At 40.8% G+C, this 8,605-nt stretch overlaps 1 protein-coding gene and 1 pseudogene across 6 annotated transcripts in view; both read left to right on the forward strand.

The window, feature by feature from the left end:
* Positions 1 to 8,605, forward strand: part of Pogz (pogo transposable element derived with ZNF domain) — a 46,905-nt gene that overhangs the window by 4,262 nt on the left and 34,038 nt on the right. The gene's annotated exons all lie outside the window — the stretch shown is intronic.
* Positions 3,528 to 4,579, forward strand: LOC110319778 (annotated as a pseudogene).

Genomic DNA, 8,605 nt, shown 5'->3' on the forward strand with positions numbered 1-8,605 from the left:
CCTCCCTAGTGCTGGGATTAAAGGCATGTGCCATCACGCCCGGCTAAAAGCATATATTTTACTTGTGCATGTGGGTGTGCCACATGTTTGGGTGTCACTAAGGCCTGAAGTTGGAACTGGAGTTGGAGTTGATTGTGAACTGGAACTATACTATACTTCACACCCAGAGAGAGGAGCAGCTTAGAGCTTAGCTGCTGAGCCAGCTCCCCAGTTTTGAACTTGTTATTCCCCTGCCTCCACACTCTAGTTGCTAGGATTAGAGACCTTTGCTATCGCTGTTTCCAAAATGTTTCTATGGTCCTTTCATGAACTAAGACTCAGCAAAGGTTCATGTGTTTCATTTGCTTCTGTATTTTTTAGTTTCTTCTAATGTGGTATTGTCTTTACTACTGTTGTATATTGGTGACATTGATATTTTCAAAGGACATCTTAGTGTTTTATAGAAGGTCCCATATTCTGCAATTCTGCTTATTTTCCTGCAGAATGTCCACCTCTAGATTTATCTCCTTTCCTCTTAGTAGGGAGGGATGGAGGGAAAAGGAAAAGACAAAGCCAGAGAGTATATAAGCCTTTTTTAAAAGCTTTTATTTTCTTACAATTTCAAAGTATGGATGTTTTTGTGTGTTTATGTGTATGTATGTTTTGTGTGTGTGTTGGGGTGGGTATGTGTGTGAATGTGAATGCAGGTGTCCATGGAGGCCAAAGGCATGGGGTTGCTTTGGATCAGGAGTTTGAAGTTGTAAAGTTCCTGATTGGGGGTGGGGAGGCTGGGAACTGGGCTTGGGTCCTCCACAGGACCAGTGTTTGCTCTTAGAGCTGCACTCTCTCCCCTGCTATTTTTGTTAGGAATAGTTTTAAAACTTTTTATTACATTTTGTTTTGTGTATGTAGTATGTGTGGAGGTCAGAGGACAACTTGAAAAAGTCAGTTCTCATCTTTTACCATGTGGGTCCTGAGGATGGAACTCAGGTCCCCAGAGTTGGTGGCAGACACCTTTACTCATTAGCTATCTTATTGGCTTAGGAGTAGTTTTATTTGATATCTTTGTGGTGATCTGTCAATCTCCTGATGGTTAAAATAAGTTTCCACAAAGTTGTTCTCTAACCCCTGCATGTATACTAACTACATGCTGCATGAGTACTCATGCAAGTGAAAATTAAACAAACAAACCAACCTGGGCTGGAGATGATGCAGCAGTTTAGAGAACATTGGCTGTTCTTCTGAAGAACCTGTGTTTGATTCTGGCACCCTTATGGCTCACAGCCATCTGGAACTCTAGTTCTGAGGCTCTCTACTGGCCTCCATTGGTAACCAGGCAAAACACTCAGTCATTCAGGAAGATTAGATTGTACAGAAGAACCTAGAAGCTTCCAGGCCTAGGTCTTGGGATAGTTAGATCAGAGGAGATTCTCTGGTCTCAGCCCAAGCCATGTGGTCACGTAGTTTGGGTACAGCTCTCATCTCATCTCATAACTAAAAGTGACATTTACACCTAAAGCCCATAGCCAACCACTGTAGCCCACTTGTTATCTCCAGGCCAGTGAGAGACCTTGTCTGGAAGGAGGTAGACGACATTCCTAAGGATAACACCTATTTGTACTCAAACAGAAACAGACACACAGATACATGTATACATAACACATGCATTGAACAAACAATGAGAACAGTAGTTACTGAGATATAGTTACTCATCAGAAGGGTGCATTTCAAGTAAGATTTTTCAGGAGATTAAGATTTTAGAGTGCATATTGTGGGCGTAGAATTTTTCTTTGTGATGACATATCAAAATAGAGGCTAGCTAACTAATAGCAGTGGGGCAGTTTATTTTCAGAATGAACAGAGGCTGCTATCATCTAGGTTGTGGTCTTGAATTTTGCCCCTCACCTATTGTGTTCCTTGGAGAAATGGCTGGTTCTAGGTTCAGGGGCAGGAAATGTGTGAGATGAGCCTAGCATGCTTTGTCAGACAGCAATGACTTGTATAATACATGTCTGAGTTCCCTCTGAAGGACTTGAGAGTCAATGGAAGATATCTCACTGACCAAAATAAGACAGTATTATAGAAAGTTGCATAGGCCAGAATATTAAATATGTTTGATTTGTGGTATCATAATGATAGTTTACTGAACAAGAACAAGCTTATAGGTGAATTTATAGGTGAACTTGAGAAAACTAATGAAACAGTCCATTTTGGAAGAAAAAAGCTCCTCCTCATGGCCCAAGCTGTCAGTTTCACTGGAGGTTGGTGCAGGAGGATCACATGTTCAAGGACTCCATGAGTAAGAGACTGGCTACAGGGCAGCCTAATCATCTTAGACCCTGTTCCAATCATAATGCCCCCCTACCCATAAAATGTTGGTATAGAAAGGTTTTAAATGTAAGTGGAATGATAGACAATTTTGTTTGTTTTGAGATAGGGTGTCTCTGTGTAGCCCAAGCTGTCCTGGAACTCAATCTGCTTGACTCTGCCTCCCAAGGGTTGGGATTAAAGGTGCACACCACTACTGCCTGGCAAATGTACATTTTCTTTTTTCTTTTTTTTTTTTTTTTTAATTAAGGGTTTTTTTTTAGACTTATTTATTTTTTATGTATATGAGTACACTGTAGCTGTTTCAGAGGGTTGTGAGCCATCATATGGTTGCTGGGAATTGAACTCAGGACCTCTGCTCGCTCAGGCCCTGCTTCAGCCCAAAGATTTACTTATTGTATGTAAATACACTGTAGCTGTCTTTAGACACACCAGAAGATGGTGTTGGATCTCATTACCGATGGTTGTGAGCCACCGTGTGGTTGCTAGGATTTGAACTCAGGATCTTTGGAAGAACAATCAGTGCTCTTAGCTGCTGAGTCATCTCACCAGCCCTCAAATATACATTTTCTTTTTCTTTTTCTTTTTTTTTTTTTTTTTTGGTTTTTTTGAGACAGGGTTTCTCTGTATAGCCCTGGCTGTTCTGGAACTCACTGTAGACCAGGCTGGCCTCGAACTCAGAAATCCGCCTGCCTCTGCCTCCCAAGTGCTGGGATTAAAGGCGTGCGCCACCACGCCCGGCTTCGTATCTTTTTTAAAAAGATTTATTTATTATTATTATTCATAAGTACACGGTAGCTGTCTTCAGACACACTAGAAGAGGGTGTCAGATCTTATTACAGGTGGTTATGATCCACCATGTGGTTACTGTGATTTGAACTCAGGACCTTTGGAAGAGCAGTCAGTGCTCTTAACCGCTGAGCCATCTCACCAGCCCCCTTGAGTATCTTTATAAAATGCAGCATTTTATCATATTGCTGAAGTTTTTTGATGTGGTTATGTGACTTGTTTGCGTATGTGCATGTGTGTGTCTTTCTGGAGTTGCTTCCACCTTGCCTTTTTTAAAAAAAGAAAGGGCTTTCGTCACAATCCACGCTGCGCCTGCCCGGGTTGCCAAAGGGGCCGTGCTGGCCACCACCGCCCCCGCCCTGCCATGGGCAGTGACCGGAGGGCAGGCTGCGAGCCGCGCAATGCCGCCGGGGGTGGGGGCCTCACGGTGCTGCACGAGCCTCACTCGGGTCTAGTCCTATGAGGCCTGTGCACGCTGGTACTGAAACCAGGAGACGCAGGACCACCGCTCTGCTGGCCCGTGACAGAGCCGGAGCCGGAGCCGGAGCGGAGCGTGAGGCACTGCGGGGCTCAGGGCATCTGAGGGCCCTCTCCGGGCGTCGGGCTCAGGGCCGCCACCAGCACCAGCACCAGCACCACCACCACCACCTCGGCTCCTACCAGCGCCGTCACCTCTCCCGCCCACCCCTCACCATGTCCGAGGGCCTTTCCGCGGCCACGTCCTACACGGAAGATGATTTCTACTGCCCTGTCTGTCAGGAGGTGCTCAAGACGCCGGTGCGGACCGCGGCCTGTAAACACATTTTCTGTAGAAAATGTTTCCTGACTGCAATGAGAGAAAGTGGAATACATTGTCCTCTATGTCGTGGAAGTGTGACTAGAAGAGAAAGAGCATGTCCGGAACGGGCCTTAGATCTTGAAAATATCATGAGGAGGTTTTCTGGTAGCTGCAGATGCTGTTCAAAAAAGATTAAATTCTATCGCATGAGACATCATTACAAATCTTGTAAGAAGTATCAGGATGAATATGGTGTTTCTTCTGTCATTCCAAACTTTAAGATTTCTCAAGATTCTGTAAGGAGCAGTAATAGGAGTGAAACATCTGCATCTGATAACACAGAAACTTATCAAGAGGATACAAGTTCTGGGCATCCCACCTTTAAGTGTCCCTTATCTAAAGAGTCAGATTTCACCAGACAGTGTTTATTGGATCACTGTAATAGTAACCACCTATTTCAGATAGTTCCTGTGAATCTTCAGCTAGATGAGGAAACTCAATATAATATCAAACTGCAGTGGAAGAGTCTATTCAAGTAAACATGTGACGTGCATAGACATCTCTGCCTTCTTGCAACCTACAAGTGCCATCTTTAAGGAGAAGACATAAAGTCACCGTTTTCAGTAATTTGCTGTGCATATTAATAAAAATAATAATTCAGTCTACTGTATTAGGTTTTTAATTAAAAATAAAGGCAGACCACCCTAATACCATCCTCTAGACAGTTACTTTTTTTTTTTTCTCTTTTTCTTTTTTCGAGACAGGGTTTCTCTGTGTAGCCCTGGCTGTCCTGGAACTCACTCTGTAGACCAGGCTGTCCTCGAACTCAGAAATCCTCCTGCCTCTGCCTCCAGAGTGTTGGGATTAAAGGCGTGCGCCACCACCGCCCGGCCTTAGACAGTTACTTTAACAGCATGGAAAGGGTTGTATTTCACTTGTGTGGTGAAAAGGGAATCTCTGTTATCTTTTTCTTCCTTGTATTACATATTCTCAATGTTTCATTAAGTTTTGGGTATTTGATATAGTTCCTTCTATTTAGTACAGAGATAACAGCAAATTCTGAACGATGTGATTCTTATAAAACTANTAAACCTGAGCCATTTGTCAGAGCTGTAGAATGGAAACTTGAAGTGCTAAGTGGGATAATCCAAAGGGATTTTTTAAANGTATAGATTCTAGCTGAGGAATTCAACAATAAGAAAATTGTATTTATGTAATGTTTAATATTTTTGAAGACTAGTGAGATTTCTTTAATAGTTTTTACTTTGAAAGCATATTGTACAAATGTTTCTTCTTTTGCTATTAGAACATCAAGAGAAGTTTCCTTTGGTGGTTAGTTATTTCAATCTAGGTTGAATAATTTGTAAGTTTATGTTATACCACAGTTCTTTGTAGTCAGTATTTCTCACTAGCTGATGAAACACTTTAGCCAGTGAATTATACATTCAATTAGTTTTTTAAAAATCCAAAGTTGCAGATGTATGTGGATATGTACATAGACTTTTGCATGTATATATACACATATATATCTTTGCCTAGAGTTTGTCAGGTTATGTATAGAATTTCTATTAAAGAGTTTTAATAATGGACAAGCAATATAGGATTGAAGTATTTATCTCCTTTGTTTAAAATTTTGTATGTTACCAAGTTTTTAAAGCAGTAAGTCAAATACTACGTGGTACAGTTGGCTGTTACCACACTTGAAAAATGTTAAATGGTGCTCACTTGTTATGTTTGAAAATGATGTGTAGCTGATGTGTGGTGAGAGATTTTACCAGCTACTGTTTCACTACATTTTAGTCAAAACAAAGTTTGTTCTAAATCTTTGGTATAAAGTATTGTAGAGAAGGCCAAGTCACAAAGTAAAGGGTGAAGGGGGAATTCTGACATTCCACGCTGACATAACAAACTAAATGCAAAAAAAAAAGGTATATTTTGATTTTCTTAATACCCTTGTTGACTTTTCTACAATGAACATTTTTAAATTTGATTTAATAAAAATGTTAATTTTGGATGTGCAGTTTTGTAAAAAAAAAAAACCTTTTTCAGTTAAACAGTAATGACTTTATTTATGTTCAGTAATATAGACTCACAAGAAGCCATACATCTTAATGCCTTTTTTTTTCTGTCATTTCTTTTAATTCATGTGCTTGTATGTATATCTGTGTGAGGGTCTCCAAGAACTAGAGTTACAGACAGTTGTGAACAGCCATGTGGTTGCTGGGAATTGAACCCAGGTCCTTTGGAAGAGCAGTCTCTTAACCACTGAGCCATCTCTCCTCACTTTCTGTCATTTCTTGAGCGTGATGTTTACTGTGTTCTCTAGCACTTTGAGTTGACATACAAGAGTAATTCTAGGAACATCTATATAATGAACTCTTTTTTTTTTTTTTTTTTTTTTTTAAAGATTTATTTATTTACTATATGTAAGTACACTGTAGCTGTCTTCAGACACTCCAGAAGAGGGTGTCAAATCTTGTTACAGATGGTTGTGAGCCACCATGTGGTTGCTGGGATTTGAACTCTGGACCTTCGGAAGAGCAGTCGGGTGCTCTTACCCACTGAGCCATCTCACCAACCCATAATGAACTCTTTAAAAGGAGACTTCTGTCCACAGTCCTCTAGTTTAAAGCAATAACTTGGATACTTTTAAAGTTGTATTTAGTCAGTGTGTTCCTAAATCATCCTGGGATGTACAAACCTAAAGGGAAACTTGTACTAGAGATCATTTTGGGATCCCGTTTTGAAGTCTTGTGGATGAGTTATATTAATAGATTAATAGCTTTTTCATGAGAATTATCTTTTTTTTTTGCATTAGTAACTTGAATATAGAAAAAAACTTTAATTCTTTTGTCAGTGGATTAAGAACAAGGATTGACTTTACAATTTAATTTATGTGGGGGGGCATCTCAGTAGTCATGTTTAATAGCTATCAGGATTAAGGAGAGAAGCCATAGCAATATGCTGATACATCAGTTTCACAATACCAGTTAGAAAAGCCACTTCTTCAACTTAGTTTAGTTTGTGTCCATAAACACAGTGTTGATTGAGATGTATTGCTTTACTTTTCAATTAAAATAGTTTTCTCAAAAAAAAAAAAAAAAAGATTTAACTGGATCTGTGTGTGGGTGTGTGCAGCACATGAGCACAGTTGCCCACAGAGGTCAGAGGCATTGGTTATGAGCCCTCACATGGATATGAGAACTGAACTTGAGTGCTCTGTGAGGGCATTCTGCACTCAGACACTGGCCATCTCATCGTCCCAGTCCATCTTGGGTCTTTTTTTGGGGGGTGGGGGGGCGCGGTTAGGACTCTCACCTGAGAAGCTAGGCTTACTTGTCCCAGGGGCCCCAAGGATCCTGTTTCCCTCTCCCCATGCTGACCCTACCCTAGTTCTCACCCCAGCCCTGAAAATAAACTGGAGTGCTGCGAGGTCAGGCCTCATCAAGGATGCCATTCATTCTGACTCCTAAAGCTTCTCCTTACGCTGGACGATTTGCATGCCAAGTGAAAGGAATCAGTCACATTCTGAGATACCAGTTTAGGTCAGAATCAAGTACTGTTTTGAAAATCTTGGCCTCACTATATTTCAGATATATTTTGGAATAAGTATAAAATATGCTCTCAGTCAGCAATTACTGGGTTGAACAGCCTTACTGATAAGTTCTGTATTCCTTCTACAATAAAAAAAGAAACTTTGCTAATAACTTAAATTTTCTTTACATTTTGAAAAAGTGAGGGGAAAAGTTCTTTTAAACAACTAGCATTCCCATTTTTCAGTTTTTGAGTAATAAGCCTTTTTCCTGAGAGAGACAACATAATTTAATCAGCTGGAAAAATTATGTTGTTGCAGGATATTTGATCACACTGTAAACCCCAAGATTGTGTTATTTACTGAAACCATCTATTTCTATTGTGGTGTGGCTCAGCCCTTAGCACATACATTTAATGCCTCTGGCTGCAATTCAGGCAGACCCTTTAATCCCAGACAGTGAAGGTAAAGCTAGTTTGTAGAAGGAAGCAAGCACCATATTTGAAAGTGATGCCTAATTGAGTAGCAGACAGGGATGGATCAGGGAAAGATTTGACAGAATAGGATATACCCAGCTCTCATGAGAGTAGAGAGGAAAGGGGGCTGGAGAGATGGCTCAGCAGTTAAGAAAGAGGAGAAGGAAGCTACTTGGGAAGCAGAGGAGGAAGGGAGAAGGTGGTTTTACCAGCAGCACAGTTACAGAGAGACAAGATGCAGAGAAAACAAGCTAGACACAGGTGAAGACAGAACAAGCCAGAGAATGAGAAGGAGCCAGAAGACTAGAACATACTGCCAAAGTTAGTATGAGGCCAAGCAGGGCAAATCAGTCAAGAGGCCAAGACAGAAGCCAGATTCAGTCAGCTTGGAGAGGAGTTTGAACCAAAACAGCTTTGAACCAGTCAGCTAGAGTTCAGAAAGAACAAGAAAGGGTGCGCTTATTCCGCAGAAATCAGAGACTGAAAACATTCTAGATCTAGATAAGATTGTATGAATGCTAGAAGTTTCCAGGACCAGGCCTAAGCTAGCAGGCTGAGGCAGTAAGCCTTGGAGATGACAGTTATATAAGACTTAATTTACATTATGTCATTTAAATTCATTATTTCACAAAATCAAAAATCCTGTATCTTGGTTATTTAGAGTATCTTAAAAGAAAGGAGTTCTAAGGCTATGCCAGTGCATGGCAAATACAGAAGTGGATG

This window comes from Mus pahari, chromosome 4 (genome assembly GCF_900095145.1).
Source record: "Mus pahari chromosome 4, PAHARI_EIJ_v1.1, whole genome shotgun sequence".
NCBI classification, from domain to species: Eukaryota; Metazoa; Chordata; class Mammalia; order Rodentia; family Muridae; genus Mus; species Mus pahari.